Raw genomic sequence first — 22,968 nt, 5'->3', positions numbered from 1 at the left:
TGCCCCTCCATTCTGGATCTGTGCATTGATTCAGATCTTGGAAGCAGCAGTAGGGTTATGCCTCCCTAGAGTGAGGGCTCCATTTACTAAACGCAGCCTGGGGTTCATTCTTGTTGTTGTTGTTGTTGTTGTTGTTGTTGCTATTGTTCAAATTAAGTAGAACCTTAATGGGTTGCCCCTATTATGGTTGATCAGAGGGGAATAGTTAAGGAACTAAGGATACCATGGAATACTAGTTAAAAATAACGAGGTATATCTAAATAGACTGACATGTAAAGTTCCCTAAATATATTGGAGTAAAAATAAGAGTTGACGAAATGTTCAGAATCATTTATATAAAAGATGCAGGAACTCAAAAAAAAAACCAAACAAACCCCTGTGTATTTGTGTATGTACCTACTTGTACATAAATGCATAAAGTCCTGAGTGAATTCATACCAAACTGGCAATGGTAGTTCTATCTGGGGAGAGAGATAGGATTAGAGGGGAGTTGGAAGTGGTAAAGGGAGGCTTTGATTTGCTTTTACTGTTTACACTTGAATTTCTTGTCCAAGTGTTTTCAGGTATCGCTCATATAGCATTAAGAAATAACAGGGGTGCCTGGGTGGCTCAGTCAGTCAAGCATCTGACTTTGGCTCAGGTCATGATCTTGCAGTTCATGGGTTTGAGCCCCATGTGGGGCTCTGCGCTGAGAGCTCAGAGCCTGGAGCCTGCTTCAGACTCTGTCTCCCTCTCTCTCTCTCTCTCTCTCTCTCTCTCTCTCTCTGCCCCTCCCCCACTCATTCTCTGGCTCTCTCTCTCTCTCTGAAAAATAAATAAATGAATATTAAAAAAAGAAATAATAATACTTTTAAGCTAGAAGACTAAGGAAAGGGGGTGGTAAGAATGTACCTCTCATCTCTCCCCCGGTCCCCGGTAGGCTTCTTTTCACTGTGCTGCAAATTGTTTCAGGCAATGGTCTGCCCCATCTCTGGGTCCTGCTGATAATATTGACACCTAATTACACCGTGGAATTTAACAGCACGCTTTTTTTTTTCCCCATGTGATGTGTTTTGTCTTGTTTTCATAGTGGAAAGTTCTCGTACTTCTGCGTCCTACACGGCACCTAGCAACACGCTCAGTATGTGCTCGGTACAGACATAAATAAATAAAGCCTCGTGCAGTTCTTTTTCTGAAGCAGAAGGGCCTCCCTTCCCCACCCCTGTGCCAAATCTAAGAAAATCTAATTAATTCTTCAAAATTTGTTCAAATGACATGTCTTCTGGGAAACTTCTTCACACATTTCTCCAATTGCAATTTATTGTGCTTTTCCTTTCTTCTCATAACACTTTTATTTTTTTTAATGTTTTATTTTATATTTGAGAGAGAGAGAGAGAGCAAGAGCAGAGGAGGGGCAGAGAGAGAGGGAGACACAGAATCTGAAACAGGCTCCAGGTTCTGAGCTGTCAGCACAGAGTCCGACGCGGGGCTCCAACTCACAAGCAGTAAGATCATGACTTGAGCTGAAGTCGGACTCTTAACCAGCTGAATCACTCAGGTGCCCCTTATTTTTTTAACAACACTAATGTCCATCCCTACCATAGACATTTTTTTAAAGGACTTTCTTTTGTGGGGGAAGTTTTAGGTTCATAGCAAAATTTAGAGGATGGTGCAGGGCCCCCAGATATCATTTCACTTATATATAAGTATATATATGTGAGCATTCATAATCAAATACATTATTGCTATTATCATTTGGTGGGGGTTTATTTTTTGTTTCGCGTTTGTTTTGTTTTGTTGGAGAGAGAGGAGAAGGGCGGGGCAGGGGAGAGAGAGAGAGGATTTACGCAGGCTCCATCCACACTCAGCGCAGAGCCCGATGCGGGACTCGATCCCACAAGCCTGGGATCGCGACCTGAGCTGAAATCAAGAGTCGGATGCTCAGCTGTTCAACCGACTGAGCCCCCCCCACCCCCACCCCCCAGGCACTCCTGCTGTTGTTACTTTGAACAAACCTTTATCGGTGAGATCAGTTAAGAATAAGAACAACAGGGATGCCTGGCTGGCTCAGTCAGTGGGAATATGCAACTCTTGATCTCGGGCTGTGAGTCCGAGCCCCAAGTGGGGTGTAGAGATTACTTAAAAATAAAATCTTAAAAAAAGAATAAGAAAAACAAAAGTTTCGTTTTGCCTTTACTTAATCCTTTGATGTACTTCTTAATATAGATCCAACTTTCTGACCCACGTTATTTTCATTCTCTCCAAAGAACTTTTTAAACATTTCTTGCCAGCATGTCTATCGGCAACAAATTCCATCAACTTTTGTTTATCTGAGAAAGGCTCAAACTCCTTCTCTTCAGAAGCATAATTTCACAGGGCACAGAATCCTCAGGTGGTGGTTTTCTTCTCTCAACACTGTCAACATTTCACTCTATTCTCTTCTTGCTTGCAAGGCTTCGGAAGAGAAGTTGGATGTAATTTGTATCTTTTTTCCCCCTGGCTTCTCTCAGGATTTTTTTAATCTTTTATTTTCTACAATTTGAAAGCCATATGCCTAGGTGTGGGGTTTTTCTCCTTTTCCTTCTTCTCCTCCTTCTTCTTTTGGCATTTATCCTGCTTGGTGCTCTCTGAGCTTCTTGGATCTATGGTTTGGTGTCTGACGTTAATTCGGGGGAAATCCTCAGTGATTATTGTTTCAAGTGTTTCTTTTGTTTCTTTCTCTCCTTCCTGTCCTTCTAGCGTGCCCATTAATTACATGTATGTTGCTCTTTTTGTAGTTATCCCACAATCCCTGGATACTCTGTTCTGTTTTCCCATCTTTATTCTCTTTGCTCTTTACTTGGGAGGTTTCTATTGAGATGTTCTCAAGCTCAGAGATTCCTTGCTCAGATGTGTCCAGTTTATTAAACTCATCAGGCGCATTCTCCATTTCTATTATAGTGGGGTTTTTTGGTGTCTTTAATCTCTAGCATTTCTTTTTGGTTATTTCTTAGGATTTCCATCTCTCTGTTTACATTGTCTGTCTGTTCTTGCATACTGTCTACTTTATCCATTAGATCCCTTAGTATTTCAGCCATAGTTGTTTAAATTCCGAGCCTGATGATTCCAACATGCCTGATTCTGATGCTTGCTCAGTCTCTTCAAACTTTTTGCCTTTTGGTGTGCTTTGCTCTCTCTCTCTCTCTCTCAAAAAAAAAAAAGTTAAAAAAAATGAATGTACACAATGGAAAATAAATACTATGCAGTTTGATTCCCATTGCTGTCTGTTTAAAATGTACCTGAACTAACTCATCTTTAACAGCCAAACATTTTACATCCTTCTTTTTTTCTCCTTAAAGTCAGAATTCTACATTAAAAAATCTTTATATTTAAAGGTTTTTTTTTTAATTCATTACCCTATTATCCTTATCTGCAACTAAAATATGGGAAAATTGATTTTCATTTTTTAATTTCATGTGACCATGAAGATCAAATGTTAAAAAAATTCTAGTTGTTACCATTGCAATTATTATTGGCATAAAATTAACTAAAACAGCATAATTATAAATTTTTATATGTATTAAACATAAAAGTTTAAATCACATTAAATATATTTTATTTAAATTAAATTATGTCTATATTTCTTGATGAAATGGCTGGGACTTTTGTTTTTCAGTTAGTTTGCAAATCTGTGGTAAATGCTACCGATTAGTTGAATGAGACAGGTTTCGAAATAAATTCTATTTCTGTTGCCACTTCTATATGTAAATAACAGGAAAGGATGGTTACGTAGATCAGTGGTAGAAAAAGGAGGAATTTTATTATGTCATGTCGTTCAACTTTTTAAATGTTCTTGGGTTATATGCCAGAAAATCCCATGATAATCTAATGTAACGCTGTGCTCTAACACATATATGTCTAACCAATGATAAACACAAAGCCTTGCCCTCAAGGCTTGATTAGTATTAATAAGAAATATTTCAGAGAACCCTTTGGTGCTCCAGAAGCAATGAAGCACTATGGGAAGTGAAATGGGTGAGTGAGGTGCCCTCCTTTTGTAAAGTGAGAGAAGTAGAATTATAAAGGGAGGTGGAAGGAAATACTTCATGATACCTGAGCTACAGGCATCATCAGGCAGATGAAGGGGCTTCCTATATCCTGTGACAGCAAGGTGGGTCAATAATGTGGATTTGTAACACAGCAAAAGCGGGCAGAAATGGTCTGGTAGTATGTAAAGCCCAAGTGGACAGGATTATAGGGATAAATAGACAAATCTGTCATTGCAACGATATATCTTGATGTACTCAACTCAGTAACGATGAGGACAAGCAGACAAAAAAAATCATAAGCGGTACAGATTTTGAGGAGCACAAAGAAAACACTTGACATGATGCACACGCACAGACCTCCAACAAGTATCTGCAAAAGGTACGTTCGTCCCATCACACTTGGAGTTTTTACAAAAATGACAGTACAGTAGTTCATCAATCAAGTCTCAACAACTTCAGAGGATTGGCTATAATGCGATTAGGATAAAAATTGATAACAAAAGTATAATGGAAAAACCATCTTTCCCAGTGACCTATTGAGAGAAGAAGCAGAGCTGGCGACTTCAGAGATGTCAAAGCTATAACTTCTTCCCATTGGACCACACCAGGATCCCCGGGTACCTGTCCACTTAGAGTTCCAGAATTCTTAAGTAATCCTCAGTCCAAATCAGTAAGAAAAGGAAAAACCAGTAGAGATACAGGCAAAGTCTTGAGGAAGCATTTCTCCAAAGAAGAAATCCAAAAGGTCAATAGACATATAGAAAGGTTCCACATCAGGAAAATGCAAATAAAACCACAATAAGATCCCACAAAGCACTGGTCAGAGAGGCAAAAATGTTAATGTCTGTCAACAGCAGTTGGAGAAGGCTCGTACATTCCTGGTGGGGAGAAGAACTGGAGCAACCTCTTCAAAAACCAGTTTAACACCGTCCAGTAGACTTGAAGTTACCCATAACCAGCGACTCAGCTGTCTACCCCCAGAGCAACTCAGGTACCTGTGCCCCTGGAGACAGATCTAAGGAACTTCTCGGCAGCCTTGTTCACCGTCGCCCCATACTAGAAACAACCAGATGCCCGTCACTACTAGAATAGGTTAAAAAAAAAATGTAGTGCAATAAATGGTAAAATTTAAGTGATAAAAATAAATGATAAAATGCTGTGCTATATTCGGATCTGTGAATGCGTCTTTCAAACACAAAGTTCAAATGAATTAGATTACTTTTCTGTAAACTCTGTATAGAACCTAATATACATACAGAAAAGTACATCAGTTTTCACTGTACCATACCCAAAAGTCTATTTTATTTTTGAAAAGGAAACAGATTACCCCACTAGATGATGAGTTTCTTCAGAGCAGGGATAACCATTATTGTTTGTTAACACAATAAGTTACCACAGTTGTTAACACAATAAATGTTGTTAACACAACATTTGGCGGGGGGTGGGGAAGGGGAGTAGACTCTGTCGAGTGTGACGAATGAGATTCAGAGCTCCTTGAATTCGTGTCACCAAATCAAAAAGAAGATGACTTTGGGTAAGGGGACCTTCATATGACTGCATTTTATTCTTTCTTATCCGTGTAATCATAACCCCTTATATTTTTGTCTTTTGACTTTACTAATACCTTTCACACCTTCTATCTCATTCCATCCTCAGAACAACCTAAAGATAGACCAAGCATGTGTTGCTTACCCCTCAGTCGTAGTTGTAGAAATAGAGTCTCAAAAACACTAAAAGTCTTGGCCAGGCAACTGGATACTGGATGGGCCGTGACAAGGATGCCCAGGTGTCCTTTGCCTTAACACAGCATCTTTTCTCCTACATGATACTGAATTGGTCAACTGGACTCCTTAGCCTGCAAGGGGCTTCTTCCAACTCCAACATCCCATGATGCTTTGGGGTCACAGACTCCACAACGGAGTTGAAGATTGACCTATTTGGGGCCAGAGGGAGGCGAATGCGGCAGGGATGGCACATAGTAGTCCTTGATTAAACAGCATTCGTGGGCTTGGGAAAACCTGCCGGCACTCTTTTTTTTCAGTGACGATGTGCTGTATTTTTCTCAGCAAAATTTGGTGACATTTTATTTTTTGAGCCAACATGTGTGCATAAGATATAGCTTATTATGTCTGCATTAGACCTCAATAAAGGTGATTAAAAAAAAAAATCAATGACAGATACCACTGGTGGACCCTCGGGTGGCTAATACAATCTGGAGCCCTCTCGCTGGCTCAGCAGTGGCCACACGATGGCAGACTTGAGCTCAGGGGCAGGGGCCATGAGAGGACGGATAATCATATTACCCCTACACTACACAAGAAAATACTTGAACAAATGGAAGTTTGCCACGTGCATGAAAAGGATCAAGCAATATGTCAAAGATGTGACTTTTCCTTAGGTTAACATGGGTGCTTTGCCTGTATATGTGTATCTGAAGAGGCTGGTTCTAATTTTTTTTTTTTTTTTCAATTTTTACCTTAAGCAGGCCCTCTACCCATTTGTGGAGCCTGAACTCACAACCCTGAGACCAAGAGTCGCATTGTCAGGGCACCTGGGTCGCTCAGTCGGTTGAGCATCCAGCTTCAGCTCATTCCGTTCAGGTCACCATTTTGTGGTTCATGGGTTTGAGCCCCGAGATGGGCTTGGCATCGAGAGCCTGGAGCCTGCTTCAGATTCTGTGTCTCCCTGTCTCTCTCTGCCCCTCCCCCGCTTGTACACACACACACACACACACACACACACACACACACACAATGCTGTGAGAAAAATCAAGACAAATGCCAGAAATAAAGCACATCCAAAGGGACATACAAATCACTAAGAAGACAGATCACGCAATAGAAAAATGGGTAAAACATTTAAATGAACAGTTTATCGAGAAGAGTGAAAATGCATCTTGGACATATGACAACATGCTCAACTCCCCTCTTTTAAGGAAAAACAAATGAAAACACCGGGGAGATGTCATTTTTTAAATCTAGGAGGCTAGCAGCAATCAGGAAGATTAATAATACAGCCAGGAGGCACAGATTCTAAAAAATAAGGCCTCTCACCCAGTCCTCGGGGAATCGGTGCATTTGTGGTGGGGAATCTGGCAGTATCTATCAAAGCCGTGAATATACCCGTGACCTCAGATTTTCTTAGAATTAAGCCTACAGATATTCTCACACTTCTCACATGGGAATTACACGGTACCAGGTTATTATATGCAACATTGTTTACAATGTGGAAAGACCGGAAAACATCTAAATATCCATCCATAGGTGGCCAGTTAAATAAGCTATGACACGTGCACACAGTGGAAAATCACGCAGTTGTTAAAAATAAGGACAAAGCTCTTAGTCTGTTGATATGAAGACATCCTCAAGATAAAGAAGAGGAAAAAAGTACGGGACCATGTATATGGTATTCTCTTTTTTTTATGTTTATTTACTTATTTTGAGGCGGGTAAGGAGCAGAGAGAGGGGGAGAGAGAGAATTCTGAGCAGGTTTCATGCTCAGCACAGAGCCCTACATAGGGCTCGATCCCACAACCGTGAGATCATGTCCTGAGCCAAAATCAAGAGCTGGACGCTCCACCGACTGTGCCACACAGGCGTCCCTATGATATTCTTTATTAGTGTGCAAAGGATCGAAAAAGGAGCATACGCTTGCTGAGATGCACATACACGTAGGTATATAACAGAGATAGCACGAGGATCTGACAATAATTGTTGCCTCCGGAAAGAATGCGTGGCTAAGGGTGGAAGGCAGGGAGTTTTCACTGTATATAGCATTTTCTTGCTTTTGATTTCTGGAATATGTCATTATGTTACCTATTTATGAGCATTTGAATTTATTACAATAAACAAATAAACGAGAACACCGGAGGTCGGTGGACAGGGTTGAATCTCACGAAAGGCCCAACCAGTAGACCCCACATGAGACCGAGGCTGCCTCAGGAGTTAGTAAACTGAGGCTTGATGACAGATCAGAGAGGGTCCCATGCCAGGCTTGGGCTGGAGGGGCTCTCCCAGTGAGTGCTTGAATGTTCCCGATCAACTCCTCCAGTGGCTGGAGAAGCCACTACTCACTGCCACCTACAAACCAGGAAGCTGTGGGCCCTGCCATCCCTCCCTCCACAGCGCCTGCCATATTTAGGAGTGGCCAGCTCCCAGATAAGGCTCTTGACACCGAGGCAGGCCCCTGCCTGTCCAGCGCTCTGGGCTTCTCCTGTATAACAAACACCTCCAGGAAGGTTCTGCGAGGGAGGGCTGCTCTTCTGGACTTTACCAGCCTCGGTCATTATAGCCTCTGTCACTACCTCCTTCCCTGCTAAGGCCACCTGGAAGGAAAGCCCATTTCTCTTTTGTGGTGAGAGCATTTAAGATCTACTCTCACAGTCTCCTGCATTGGTCTCCGAGGGGCTGACACTTTGTGGGGCTCCAGCCCACCCAATTCTTGAGCAGACCCCTGATGACTCAATCTCAAGGGCTCTGTCATTCGGGATAGATGCACAGCTGCTTCTGTTTACTCCCTACAAGAGATCCAGCAAAATCTGATCGCCTCTCAGGATAGCCCTGGCCTGACTCACCAGTCCAGGAGAGCTGCTGAAGAACATGTTTACCAGGGGCGCCTGGGTGGCTCAGTCGGTTAAGCGTCCGATCATGATCTCACAGTGTGTGAGTTCAAGCCCCGCGTCAGGCTCTGTGCTGACAGCTCAGAGCCTGGAGCCTGCTTTGGATTCTGTGTCTCTCTCTCTCTCTCTCTCTCTCTGCCGCTCTCTGCTTGTGCTCTGTCTCTCTCTTGCAAAAAATAAGTAAACATTAAAATTTTTTAAAAACAAGAACCTGTTTTCCAACATCACCAATGCTGCTTCCTCTACTAGAAAGCAATAGATATGGAGACGACACTAACAGAACCTAATCCTCGATTTCACCTACTTCACTGGGCCTTAACTTCCCCTTTTTCTGTTGAATTTCAGATGTACAGAATTTGATTAGTGAGGATGCTTAGTTAATATGGCACCAAAACCAGGGGTGCCTAGGTGGCTCAGTCGGTTGAGCGTCTGGCTTCTGCTCAGGTCATGATCTCGCAGTTTGTGAGTTCGAGCCCACGTCGGGCTCTGTGCTGACAGCTCAGAGCCTGGAGCCTGCTTCGGATTCTGTGTCTCCCTCTCTCTCTGCCCCTTCCCCACTCATGCTCTGTCTCTCTCTTTGTCAAAAATAAACATTTAAAAAAATTTTTCTTTTTCAATATGGCACCAAAACCATCAGTCCATTCAATGCCCCTCTTTTATTGCATTAATTCATTCCTTCATTCAATCCTTCAAACCAGAATTTTATTGGTAACTTACAGCTACCCATATGCTCCTCTCACACAAGGTATCCATTATTTCTCAACTGTGTGTTTATCATCCACTTGCATTTTTAATAGTCTATCCCATAAATATGTATGCCTATACAATCTGTATATTTTTAGAGAGTAAATTAATATTTATTTAGTTGTTAATCACGGTGAAAATTAAACAGGTGGCAATTTCCCTGTGGCATATCTTGAACCATAAACGCAAGGTGAACTCTTTCTTGTTTCAACCCCAAAATAAAATGTGTCATGAGCACTAATTTTCAGCAGAATTACGAGGGATCTAATTTGCCTTTGGTGCCTCGATGCACCTGTCTGTCCTCCTCTTTTCTATCCCCTCCATTCCCACACCCGATCAAGAAATTTAAAGTCGTGCTCTGTTAGCCTCCCACTAAGTACATGCTTAACAAGGAAATCTACTATCAATCATTTACTCCTTGCCGTAAATTTAATTTGTGGGCTGTCCCTCTCAAGGTTATTTGCATTTTAAATATCTCCATTTGAGAAACGAGAGAGATTTGTGTTCTGTTAAAACACATTCCAACAAGGAGACACAAGAGATACTGTGAGAGAATCGAAATTACCTTTCCGCAGGAATGGGACTCTCATAAAAAAGACAACCTGGGGAAACTAGTAGAACCTTTTATATACTAGGAAGCTTACCTCAGTAAGATCTCTTCGGCCTGCTTAGGCCATATCACATTACATGACAAAAAAAAAAAATTTTTTTTTTAACCTCAACTACATAAAATCGAGGTATTTCTTCTCCTCAATTTATGGCACGCTCTTCACATTGTTCTTGCAAAGCCCCTCTTTTTTATTTATGTTTCACTTCTTCCTCCAGCTCCTCTTCCATTCCCTTTCCCCCTTATGCAACCACTTTTAATAAGTCTTTCTGGTCAACATTTTTCCTTGCTTTATTGAGATGGAATTGACATATAAAATTGTGAACATTTAAAAATGTTTTCTAAATGTTTATTTCTTTTTGAGAGACAGAGACAGAGCATGAGTGGGGGAGGGGCACAGAGAGAGGGAGGCACAGAATCCGAAGCAGGCTCCAGGCTCCCAGCTGTCAGCACAGAGCCCAACACGGGGCTCGAACTCACAGACCGCGCGATCACGACCTGAGGTTGGATGCTTAACTAGCAGAGCCATCCAGGCGCCCCTAAGGTCGTGTACGTTTAAGGTGTACAAAGTGGTAATTTGTTACTCTTCTCTATTATGAAATGGTTACCACTCTAGCCTCCATCACCTCACATGATGACCATTGCTTTTTGGGGGGTGAGAACATGTCAGAGCTGCTCTCTCAGCAACTCTATCATGTATATAATACGGCATTATAATCTATAGTCACCATGCTGTACGTGAGATCCCCAGAACGTACTCATTTTACAACTGGAAGTTTGTATCCTTTGACCAACATCTCCCCTTTGCCCCCACCCCCAGCCCCTGGCAACAAACATTCTACTCTGTTTCCGTGCATTTGGCTTTTTTAGATTCCACATGTCAGTGATATCAGTATTTCAGATATTAGAGAACAGTCTTTGTCTTTCTCCGTCTGGCTTACCGCACCCCTTAATCATGGTGTCCAATCCTTTTAGTGTGCTGTTCAGCGTGGTTTGCTAATTATTTTTGAGAATCTTTGCTTCGACATTCATCAGGGTTATTGGCCTATCGTTTTCTCATCTCGTGGGATCTTTATCTGGCTTTGGTATTAGGGTGATGTTGCCCTGGTAAAATGAGTTTGGGAGTGCTGTCTCCTCTTCTATTTTTTGGAGGAGTTTGAGAAGGTTTGGTGTTAATTCTCCTTTAAATGTTTGGCAGAAGGTCACCAGGGAGGCCATCTGGTCCTGGGCTTTTCTTATTGGGAATTTTTTTTAAACTTTATTTGTCTTGAGAGGGGGTGGGGAGAGAGAGGGAGAGAGAGAGAATACGCTGGGGAGGGAGAGAAAGTGAGGGAGAGAGAAAATCCTAGGCAGGCTCCACACTGACAGTGCACAGCCTGATGCGGGGCTTGAACTCACGAACCGTGAGATCACGACCCGAGCGGAGACCAAGATTTGGATGCTTAACTGACTGAGTCACCCAGGTGCCCCGGGGAAAATTTTGATGACTGATGCAGTCTCCTAACCTGTTACTGGTCTGTTCAGATTTTCTGTTTCTTCATGAGTCAGTCTTGGTAGGTTGCATGCCTCCTGGAATTTCCCCATTTCTTCTAGGCTGTCCGATATGGTGGTGTCTTGGTTTATACACTCTCTTATGATCCTTTATATTTCTGTGGTATTAATTGTACCATCTCTTCTGTCTTTTCTAATTTTATTTATTTGAGACTTATCTCTTTTTTTTCATTGTCTAACTGGAGTTTTGTGAATTTTATGTCTTCAAAAAACTAACTCTTGGGAGCCTGGGTGACTTAGTCGGTTAAGCATCCAACTTCGGCTGAGGCCATGACCTTGAGGTTCATGAGTTTGAGCCCTGCATAGGACTCCACACTGGTAGTGTGGAGCCTGCTTGGGATTCTCTCTCTCTCCTCTCTCTCTGCCCCTCCCCCACTCACACTTTCTCTCTCTAAATAAATAAACTTAAAAATAAACCTCTTAGTTTTGCTGACCTGTTCTATCGTTTTTTCAGTCTCTATTTCATTTATTTCTTCTCTGATCGTTGTCAGCTCCTTCTTTCTGCTATCTATGGGCTCAGTTCATTCTTCTTTGTCAAGTTCCTTGAGGTGAAAAGTTAGGCTGTTTATTTAAGTGCTCTCTTTTTTTCTTGATGTGGGCATTTACCTCAACCCCTCTTAGAATTGTTTTTGCAGTGTGTCATAGGTCTTGATGTGTTGTTTCCGTTTTCATTTGTTTCAAGGTATTTCTTTACTTCTCTTTTTATTTCTTCTTTTACCCATTGGTTTTTCAGGAATGTGTTGTTTAATTTTTACATATTTATGGAGTTTCTAGCTTTCCTCCTCTGATTGATTTCTAGTTTTATGCCATGTGGTAAGAAGAGATAGTTGGTATTATTTCAGTCTTCTTCTGTTTGCTCAGCTTGTTTTGTAAATGAACATATGATCTATCCTGGAGAATGTTCCATGTGAAGAATGTATATTCTGTTGTTTTTGGATGGCATCTTCTGTATATGTCTGTTAGATCCCTTCTCTTTATCTGTTGTGAATCTACTGTACGTTTCTGGTTTGTGGTTACCAAAAAACTTAGATAAAACATCTTATATGAGGTATAACAGTCTATTTTATGCTGATAACAATTTCACTTCAGTCGCATATAAAAAGTCTATTCTTGATCCCCCTTTTCTGTTTTTGATGTCACAGTTTACGTCTTTTCTATTGCGCATTCATTAACAAATTACTGTCACTATAATTTTTTATCACTGTAGTTATTTTTAACACTCTTGTCCATTAATCTTTATACTAGAGTTAGTGGTTAACACACCACCGTATTATAGTATCCGAATATTCTGAAATTGTCTATACACTTCCCTTTACCAGTTTTGTGTATTTTCATGTTACTGTTTTCCATCCTTCTCTTTCAGCTTGAAGAACTCCTCTCAGCATTTCTTGTAAGTCAGATCTCATGGTGATGATCTCCCTCAGCTTTTGTTTGTCTGGGGAAACCTTTATTTTTTTCCTTCATTTTTGAAGGATAACTTTGCTGGGTAGAGTGTTCTTGGTTAGCTTTTTCTTTTCAGCCCTTTACTTTGAATGTATCACCCCACTCTCTTCCAGCTAGTAAGGTTTCTGCTAAGAAATCTACAGATAGCCTTACAGAAGTTCCCTTGTAAGTTACACAATTCTCTTCTCTTGTGTCTTTTAAGATTGTTTATCTGTCTTTGATTTTTGACAGCTTTGTTATCATGTGTCTTGGAAAGGGTCTTTTTGAGTTTGTTCGGTGGCCTATGAGCTTCATGAACTTGGATATCCAACTCTCTCCCCAGATTTGGGAATTCTTAGCCATTATTTCCTTAAATAAGCTTTCTGCCCCATTCTCTCTCTCTCTCTCTCTCTCTCTCTCTCTCTCTCTCTCCTCCTTCTGGAACTTAAATAATTTGCAAATTATTTATTTTAATGGAATCTATAGGTTCCATAAGATTTCTTCACCTTTTTTATTTTTATTTTTTATTTTTTTTTATTTTTTAATTTTTTTTTTCAACGTTTATTTATTTTTGGGACAGAGAGAGACAGAGCATGAACGGGGGAGGGGCAGTGAGAGAGGGAGACACAGAATCGAAAACCCGCTCCAGGCTCGGAGCCATCAGCCCAGAGCCTGACGTGGGGCTCGAACTCACAGACCGCGAGATCGTGACCTGGCTGAAGTCGGACGCTTAACCGACTGCGCCACCCAGGCGCCCCTCTTCACCTTTTTTAAAAGATTATTTATTTATTTATTTATTTATTTTGAGAGAGAGAGAGAGCACATGCACAAGTAGGGGAGGGGCAGAAAGAGGGAGAGAGAGAAAATACCAAGCAGGCTCTGCACTGTCAAAGTCGAGCCCAGTTCGGGGCTTGAACTCATGAACCATGAGGTTATGACTTGAGCTGAAGTCAAACACTTAATCAACTGAGCTACCCAGGTGCCCCAGCTGTCGGTGCTTTCTTATAACTGAGTTTTCTCAAAGTTTTCTTAAAAACAGTTATTTTGAAATCTTTATCGGTTAAATCGCCAATCTCTATGTCTTTGGATCTGGCTACGGGAGATTATTGTGATCCTTTGGTGGTGTCAGGTTTCCCTGATTTTTCATGTTTCTTGAAGTTTTGCATTGGGCCACATCCTCCAGTCTTTATTAACTGCCTCTGGGAGAGAAATTCCTTCCATCAGCCCCTACTAGGCATTTTGAGGCTTTCACAGAAACTCGGTGGAGACACCTGCTCCGCGTTTCTTGCTCCCCCTTGTGGCAGGATTCTTAAGCGAGTATGCCTTCTTTCTATTCTGAAATGCACCGGGCTGAGAGCACTGATACAGCCTCTCTTTTGTTTTCCCAAAGGTGGTGCTAAAGCTCAAGTTTGTGGTCTCTCCCTGGCCTGTAGATGCCGGCTGGCTTTCTGCACATGCTCGCTAAGACGTCTGCCAGACCTTGCTCTCACTGCCACCATCAGGAGCACACGGGGGCTGGCCACGGTGTGTGTGTGTGTGTGTGTGTGTGTGTGTGTGTGTGTGTGCGTGTGTGTGTTATACAGAGTGCTGTGGGTGCCCATGGGTCAGTTGGGAGATTCATGAGCAAAGTGTCCCCAGTGGCTTGCGTACAGGCTTCGTGATGGAGTCTGCAACACAGTTAGTAGATCTGCACCCTTTAATGCCCTCAGAGAGTCACATGTGCTATCCTCCCAGCCTCTTCTTGCCCACCCCCAACTCACGCAGCTCATGATTCAGTATGCTGGATGCAGTGAGAGAGAGATGAGCTTCTTTGGGAGCATCCCACACAGCTGGGGAAGCCAGGTGCTCATTCACATGCTCTCTTTTCCCCAAGAGAGCTGAGAAGCTCTCTCTTGGCCCTAAGTCGTCACCTTGAGGCGGGTGTGTGTGTGTGTGTGTGTGTGTGTGTGTGTGCAAGTAAAGTCAAACTGTCTCTCTTCCCTCTACGATGCATCCAAACTCATATTTCTGTTTGCTCTAACAGCGTACTAGAACCCTGGACTTCCATCTGTGGGGGATTGTCTAAGACAGTTTTCCAGGGGCTTCCAGGTCGTGACCGAGAGGGGCTGTAGCCAGTTTGTGGCCCCTTGCAGGGTCCACAGCTGAGACCGAGGTGTGTCTGTCTATTACCCAATGCACGGGTGGGTGAGACTCCTCCCAGGTCCCTGGGTGTATGGTGCTGGATTCCACAGGGTCCACAAAGGCACTTTTTGTCCATGGATGGATGCCAAACTGTTGTTGTTGGGGGCAGGAGGGGAGGACACAGATGAGGGACATCTTATTCGGCCATGATGCTGACATTATGGCTTGAATTTTTTAAGCAGACGTAATACTAGTGTTGGCAAAACTTGTTTTTACTCCTTATTATGTTAATAAAATTTATTCATATTGTTGATGTTACCATGGTACATTCATTTTATTCATTTTTTTTCGTGTTTTCATTATCATCGAGGATTTCTAAGAGCTTTCCCTTATGAAAGTTATATCTATTGACACCATATTAGAATTTAATTTGTGAATCTTAAAATATGTATTAATTGCCTTTAAGATAACAACAATAGGGGCGCCTGGGTGGCGCAGTCGGTTAAGCGTCCGACTTCAGCCAGGTCACGATCTCGCGGTCCGTGAGTTCGAGCCCCGCGTCCGGCTCTGGGCTGATGGCTCAGAGCCTGGACCCTGTTTCTGATTCTGTGTCTCCCTCTCTCTCTGCCCCTCCCCCTTTCATGCTCTGTCTCTCTCTGTCCCAAAAAAATAAATAAACGTTAAAAAAAAATTAAAAAAAAAAAGATAACAACAATAACCCATTGCATATTACCATAAACGATTTTATGAAAATAACTGTATTTTTAAAAAACACCAAAAAATTGTATTTTACACAAATTTAATTTTTACAAATCTCCTTAAGGTCTGGCCTAATAGAAGACAACCAGATTCTTATATCTGCTTTGGCATTTAATGTGTTGTGATATGTTATTTGGTAGAAATATTTGAAGATAATCTGATTTCGTATAGACTTGTAATTGGAAAAGGAGAAATATTTCAGTAGTCTTTCCAGATCATTGTGGTCGACTTTTTAGGTTAGTTGCAATGCAGAACCTGAAACCATATCAATAAACTTTTAGTAGGCTGTTACATTAAAATCCATTGGTCTGCCTTGCAGTTTGAATGGATTTTTACCCAGGCATGATTTTGTAACACAGGTTTACCTCAGAGACATTGTGGGTTCAGTTCCAGACCACTGCAGTAAAGCTAATATCACAATAAAATGAGTCAAGTGATTTTTTTGGTTTCCCAGTGAGTATAAAAGTTATATTCATTTTTTTAACGTTTATTTATTTTTGAGAGAGAAAGAGAGTGTGTGAGCAGGGGAGGGGCAGAGAGAGAGGGAGACACAGAATCTGAAGCAGGCTCCAGGCTCTGAGCTGTCAGCACAGAGCCTGATGCGGGGCTCGAACTCATGGACCGCGAGATCGTGACCTGAGCTGAAGTCGGACGCTTTACCGACTGAGCCACCCAGGCGCCCCTTAAAGTTATGTTTAAACCGTACTGTAGTCTACTATGTGTGCAATAGCGTTATGCCTAAAAAAATACAATGTACATACCTTAATTAAAAAATACTTTATCACTAAAAAGTGCTAACCGTCATGTGAGCCTTCAGTGAGTCATAATCACTGCTCGCCGATGCTCATAACAAACATAATAAAGAAAAGGCTTGAAATATTGTGGGAATTACCAAAACGTGGCACAGAGACATGAAGTGAGCAAATGCTGTTGGAGAAATGGCACCCATAGACTTGCTCGACCCAAGGCTGCCGCAAGCCTTCAATTTGTAAAAACAAAAACAAAAAAAACCAGCAAAAAAAAAAAAACGCAGTAGCTGCAAAGCACAATAAAACGAGGTGCCTGCAATGAGGCTGACATTAGTACCATCACCTCAACAATGGACAGCCACGTTATCCAAGGGGAAGCCCGGGGAGCTGGGGGATGAGAGGTGGCTCCACGACCTGGAGCAGCTGACAATGGTGCCTTTGAGAATTTCCTCTCTTCCAGCTCACAGCAATGCACTGAAGTTTACAGGCACTCGGTTACAATGATTTACGGACTGTATTATCTCCTTTTCACTTAAATAACCCTCCCAACATGTTGTAAAGTTGGGCCTTCAAAGGGACCTTGGATCACAGATGACACCAGTAAAGCCAGTACAATTGAACAACAGCAAAGAGAGGCAAAACCTTATATATCGCTCGTCAACCCACAAGGCTGAAAAAACAGCAACCGTTAAAGGATCAGGTCTGACAAAAAGTTAGCCAAAAAGGTTTGAACTTATCAGGAAGACTATGAGAGATGTATTATTTACGCACACTGTTATTAACTATCAACATCACCTCAAGTATACATTAAACCTTAAGATATTAGCTATCACAGGATAAGGCAAGACATTTAAATACCTGTGTATGTGTTAGTTTGTTTTTGTATTTTTTATGTTTTTAAACCTTTTTTTTTTTTTAAGTTTATTCATTTATTTTGAGAGAGACAGAGAGAGTGTAAGTCGGGGAGGGGCAGAGAGGTGGAGAGAGAGAGAATCTCTCTCTGAGCAGGCTCTGAGCTGCCAGTGCTGAGCCCAACTCAGAGCTCAAACCCACGAAACCATGAGATCGTGACCTGAGCCGAAATCAAGAGTTGAACGCTTAACCGACTAAGACACCCAGGGGCCCCTAGAAAAGAGACATCAGAGAAATTCATTTCTTATAAACAAAGCTCAAAATATTTTTGCTATCAATAGGAAAATATAAATTATTCAATCTTAATCACATTTGACATCAGTTTATACAAGATGTCATATACAGATTGTTGATTCAAGTTGCTGAACATTTCCTGATGTATTTCCATGACTTCCTAGTCTTACACACACACACACACACACGCACACACACACACACACACACAGAGTAGAAATAGTGAATGAGAGGGGCGCCTGGGTGGCTCAGTCGGGTAAGTGTCCAACTTCGGCTCAGGTCATGATCTCATGGTCCGTGAGTTCGGCCCCACATCGGGCTCTGTGCTGACAGCTCAGAGTCTGGAGCCTGCTTCGGATTCTGTGTCTCCCTCCTCTCTGAACCTCCTCTGTTCATTTTCTGTCTCTCTCTCTGTCCCAAAAATAAATAAACATTTTTTAAAAATTAAAAAAAAAAGAAATAGTGAATGAGAATTAATGCTAGGGTGTTCTGAGTACCTTGCATCTGATTTATCATTATGAGACAAAAGAATGGCTGTATTCAACTCTCAAAATTTGGTGCCAATATTATGTCCAATAATAGAACACACATTTAGCATATGATTTATAATTAAGTGTATATTTGTATTAAGTGTATGATTCAGTGCCAGGCCATGAGCAGAAAGTGGTAACGGTGAAGATTATATTGCTGATTTGAAGAGCAATCAGAAATTGCCTGAATTAATTTTAAATTCTCCCTTTTTATAAAGGCGAAATGGAAATACATTCTGTTGCAATTTTTTAATTTTTTAAAAATGTTTTATTTACTTTTTTTAAGACAGAGAGAGACAGAGCATGAGTGGGGATGGGGCAGAGAGAGAGGGAGACACAGAATCTGAAGCAGGCTCCAGGCTCTGAGCTGTGAGCACAGAGCCCCATGCGGGGCTCGAACTCAGGAACTGTGAGATTGTGACCCAAGCAGAAGTTGGACGCCCGACCAACTGAACCACCCAAGCGCCACCCAACCATCCTGTTGCATTTTTTAGGATCAACATCCGGAAACCAAATTTATCTGTTAGGTATATTACATACTTAAGAACAGCTTAAATATCAGACTCATGAAATATCTAAACACCTTTCATATTTGGCCCAAATAAAATATTTTGTTGTTCACTGAGCTGATCAGCTCAGTTTAATATGACCAGATATTGCCTCTTCCTCCTATTCAGCCTGCCAGGGCAGGAATGATTGCCTTCTCCTTGAGTGATGCTCATAACCCTGCACACCTAAATGTAGCGTGGCGCTGTCCACATGGTTCCTATTGCTGTGCGACTGACTACATGAAATTCTTCAAAGGGTGAACCACTTTTCGCTTTTTTCCTGCCCCTCTCAGAGTGACTGACATATGGTGGACAAAGCAAAGTATTTATAAAATTATTGTATTTTACTGAACTACCTGTACCATTCCCGAACGTTAGATCTCAAAGGGTATATATTTCATATTTAGGTGTGATGCTCCAGCCCATCTGCCAAGTGATCTGTAAGACGGTGAGTTTTAAGTGGGGCTCAGAGTAAGAGCAGATTCTATAGTGGGTCCAGGCTGTGGCTCTGGCCTGTGACCCAACAGGTTCAATGGTATTCAAAGTTTGATGGAACAAGAAAGTCCCAGTAAGAAAATCACAGCATAATCTCATAGAGTTTTGAAGCAAGCAAAGCTGTGTCTTTTTGAGCTAGTAACTAGCCTTCCTTTGAGAAGAAGACCGTGGCATGCCTCAAGGACTTCATAGAGTCTGAACGCTTGACTGCGTGTTTGGTTCCACAGAAAACCAACTCCAAGATGGAGATGCATCCATCTGTCCTAAATAGGATAAACTCTTGTTCTGCTGTATCCATTTGTCTTCCCTGCCCACCAGGGTTTTGCCAGTATGTCATCTGTGGAGTTAGAGAAAATCTTATTTATCATCATTAAATCCCATACACTTATTTTTTTACCGAAGTACTCACTTCATAGCAGTAGAAATGCATCAATGGGCTCTTGTCGATGAAATTCACTGGTTTGATCACACAGGCCATCACCCAGAAGCAGGTGCCCTGTTAAACAGAGAATCACTTGCTTAAGACTATTTTTTTGGTGTCTACTCAGAGACAGCACCTGCAAGGTTAAAATGCTGCCCTAAAGGGTCTGGGAACTGAGATGTAAAATTGGGAGTGGCCCCTCTCACTTTAGACCTGAAGATCTCTTGTTTCCCGTTCCCAAACCTTGGGTTCTGCTTGGGTTCTGCTGATCTAGGCCCTCAAGAAAAGTATTTTCCCTTCAGGAGATTCCATAATGGTTCCATAAACTTGAAGTTGAGTTGAATTGACAGGCTGAGAAAGGAGAACTGCACTGTGTGGGGTGATTGGTACCAATTGTGAAGGGAAAATAATTTTTCCACTACACATCTGGTGTAGGAAGGATCATATCTGCAACCAAGGGGCGTCACTGGGGTGCCACTTAGAATAGAGAAACAGTTACAGAATAATAATTGCATGTCCAATACTAAAGGCCAATTAAAGACTGAAGTTACCCAATAAAGCCACGGAATAACAAGGACTCAGGTCATTCACGTGTGAAGGTATTTTTCACGAAGTAAATCATCACAACTAGCGAAGGCACTGAGGGCCAGGGTAAGATGGAATGGGTGGTGGAATAAAATATCAATGATAAAATGGTATGTGATCGGTGATGGCCTTGTGACCAGGTATAGAAATGAGAACTGAAAGATCAGTACATACTTTTTGGTTTGTATTAACCATTGATATCTCTTTCCCCCCATTCCTCTTCCCTTGGTATTTTATATGAGGAAGGTTGTTGGTGCTTAGTTTCACAATGAATTCACTAGACCATGACAAGCCACATCCAAACTAAATGGGGAGGACTGAAATGCTCCCAGAGATCTTAGACCCAACGTGACTATGATGACTAGTGGGATTTGCAAGTCCTCTCATTGGAGGGAAGGAGAAAGCAAGTGTAGGAGATAGGCGTTTCAAATATGAAGTTGTGAGATATGGTGGGGGGGGGGGAGGGGTCGGTGAGAATGGATACTGCATAGTAAAAGGGGTAGACTGTGCTAGTCCTTGATCTGCTTCCATTGGATCCATTCCATCCAGATCCCCTTCCCCTGCTCTGCTCTGTACCCCAAAACTGATCGCTGAAGACTCTGTTTCCCAGACCCCTAGATGGGTCTGGCCAATGAGAGGGTCTGGAAAGAGATATGAGGTGGGAGAAAGGGAGAATCCAGAGTCTTTCTCCCTACCCTTCTTCACCTCTAATGGCATCTCCAGAAGTAGCTGAACTTCCTCCATGGTTGTGGCTCCCATAGGAAAGATCCACCATGGGGCGCCTGGGTGGCGCAGTCGGTTAAGCGTCCGACTTCAGCCAGGTCACGATCTCGCGGTCCGGGAGTTCAAGCCCCGCGTCAGGCTCTGGGCTGATGGCTCAGAGCCTGGAGCCTATTTCCGATTCTGTGTCTCCCTCTCTCTCTGCCCCTCCCCTGTTCATGCTCTGTCTCTCTCTGTCCCAAAAATAAATAAACGTTGAAAAAAAATAAAAAAAAAGAAAGATCCACCACGATTCTGGCTTCACCTTGTGACCCTGCCCTTAGGCTCCGCTTCCACTGCCATTCCCCTCTCTCCTTTCACTGAACAGTGGTAGTGCCTTCTTGCTGTTGCTAATCTTTGGGTTAATTTCCTGTTTGATTTCTCAGTGTTCCTATCACCTAATGCAGCGTAGCCAATTCCCTGCATTAAATTCCTTCTGTTTTAAGTTCTCCCGTGCAGTTTCTACTTCTTAATTAGATCCTGACAGGTTAACTGTCCAAGAAGAGGGAACTGGTTAGAGAATGATAATAATCACCATAGTTTATTTTTATTAAGAACTTACTAAGATCCAGACCCTGTGCTGGTGATTTTGCATGCATTAATTCATTTCATCCTCTTGATAATTCTCAAAGGTAAGTCCTCTTTATCTCCATTTTATAGAGAGAGGGCACAACTTGCTTGAGGTTACACAGTCAACAGCGCAAGTGAGACTTGAACACAAGTCTGTGTAGCACCAAAGTCGTACTCCTCATAGTCGTTCATCACCATAATGCATATTGTACAAACATCGAGACAATATTTAAGAAAATAAATATATAGAAAATTCCCGTGATACAATATTGTTTTTAAAAGTAAGATAGAAGGGCGGGGCACCTGGGTGACTCAGTTGGTTAAGCGTCTGACTTCAGCTCAGGTCATGATCTCGCAGTTCGTGAGTTCAAGCACTAAGCTGGGCTCTGTGCTGGCAGCTCAGAGCCTGGAGCCTGCTTCAGATACTGTCTCCCTCTCTCTCTGCCCCTCCCCTGCTCATACTCTGTCTCTCTCTGTCTCAAAGATAAACAAACACTAAAAAAACCCCAAACAAACCATTATAAAAATAAGATAGAGGGGCACCTGGCTGACTCAGTCAGAAGAGCACGTGACTCTCGATCTCAGGGTTGTGAGTTCGAGCCCACACTGAGTGTAGAGATTACTAAAAAAATAAATAAACAAACTTTTAAAAAAGAGCTCACTATGTAGAATCCTAAGAGCTTTTAATTTTTAAAAAAAATTTTTAAGTGTATTTATTTTTTTTGAGAGGGAGAGCAAGTGGGGTAGGGGCAGGGAAAGAAAGGGAGGAGGGAACCCCAAGCAGGCTCTGTGCTGTCAGTGCAGAGCCCGACTCGGGGCTTGGATTTCAGAACCATGAGATCATGACCTGAGCCAAAATGGAGAGTCAGATACTTAACTGACTGAGCCACCCAGGCACCCCCTAAGAGGTTTTTAAAATCTAATATACGTTTATCTCATAAATGATACTAGATAGAGGCACCTGGGTTAGGAGACTTCAGTTCAGGTCACGATCTTGTGGTTGGTGGGTTCGAGCCCCACGTCAAGGCTCTGTGCTGACACCTCAGAACCTGCTTCAGACTCTGTGTCTTCCTCTCTCTCTGCCCCTCCCCCACTCGTGCTCTGTGTCTCTCTCTCAAAAGTGAATAAACGCTAAAAAAAATTTTTTTTTAATCAATAAGTGATGCTGGATAGGCCCCAAACAATCTATTTCTGGGTGGTGGAATTGCAACTCATGTTTATTGCCTTCTGTATGCGCCTATATACTTTTTTGAATTGTTCCCACTTTTAAAGAACGACGTGCATGTGGACGAGTCAGAATTGGGTGTGACACCTCCCAGACTTCATCAAAGACTCA

At 42.1% G+C, this 22,968-nt stretch overlaps 1 long non-coding RNA gene across 1 annotated transcript; it reads right to left on the bottom strand.

Moving 5' to 3' along the window:
* Positions 1 to 360: 360 nt before the first annotated feature.
* LOC121041905 (uncharacterized) lies at positions 361 to 19,858 on the bottom strand. The gene is made up of 3 exons (XR_005795901.1): positions 19,707 to 19,858; positions 892 to 980; positions 361 to 461 (listed from the first exon to the last, which is right to left on the bottom strand). It is a non-coding gene; the product is annotated as an uncharacterized LOC121041905 (long non-coding RNA).
* Between the last annotated feature and the right edge of the window lie 3,110 nt (positions 19,859 to 22,968).

Source organism: Herpailurus yagouaroundi, unplaced genomic scaffold (genome assembly GCF_014898765.1).
Source record: "Herpailurus yagouaroundi ecotype Mexico unplaced genomic scaffold, PumYag 184, whole genome shotgun sequence".
NCBI lineage: Eukaryota > Metazoa > Chordata > Mammalia > Carnivora > Felidae > Herpailurus > Herpailurus yagouaroundi.
Note: the sequence above shows the minus strand (reverse complement) of the source record. Positions and strands in the feature narration are given on the sequence as shown.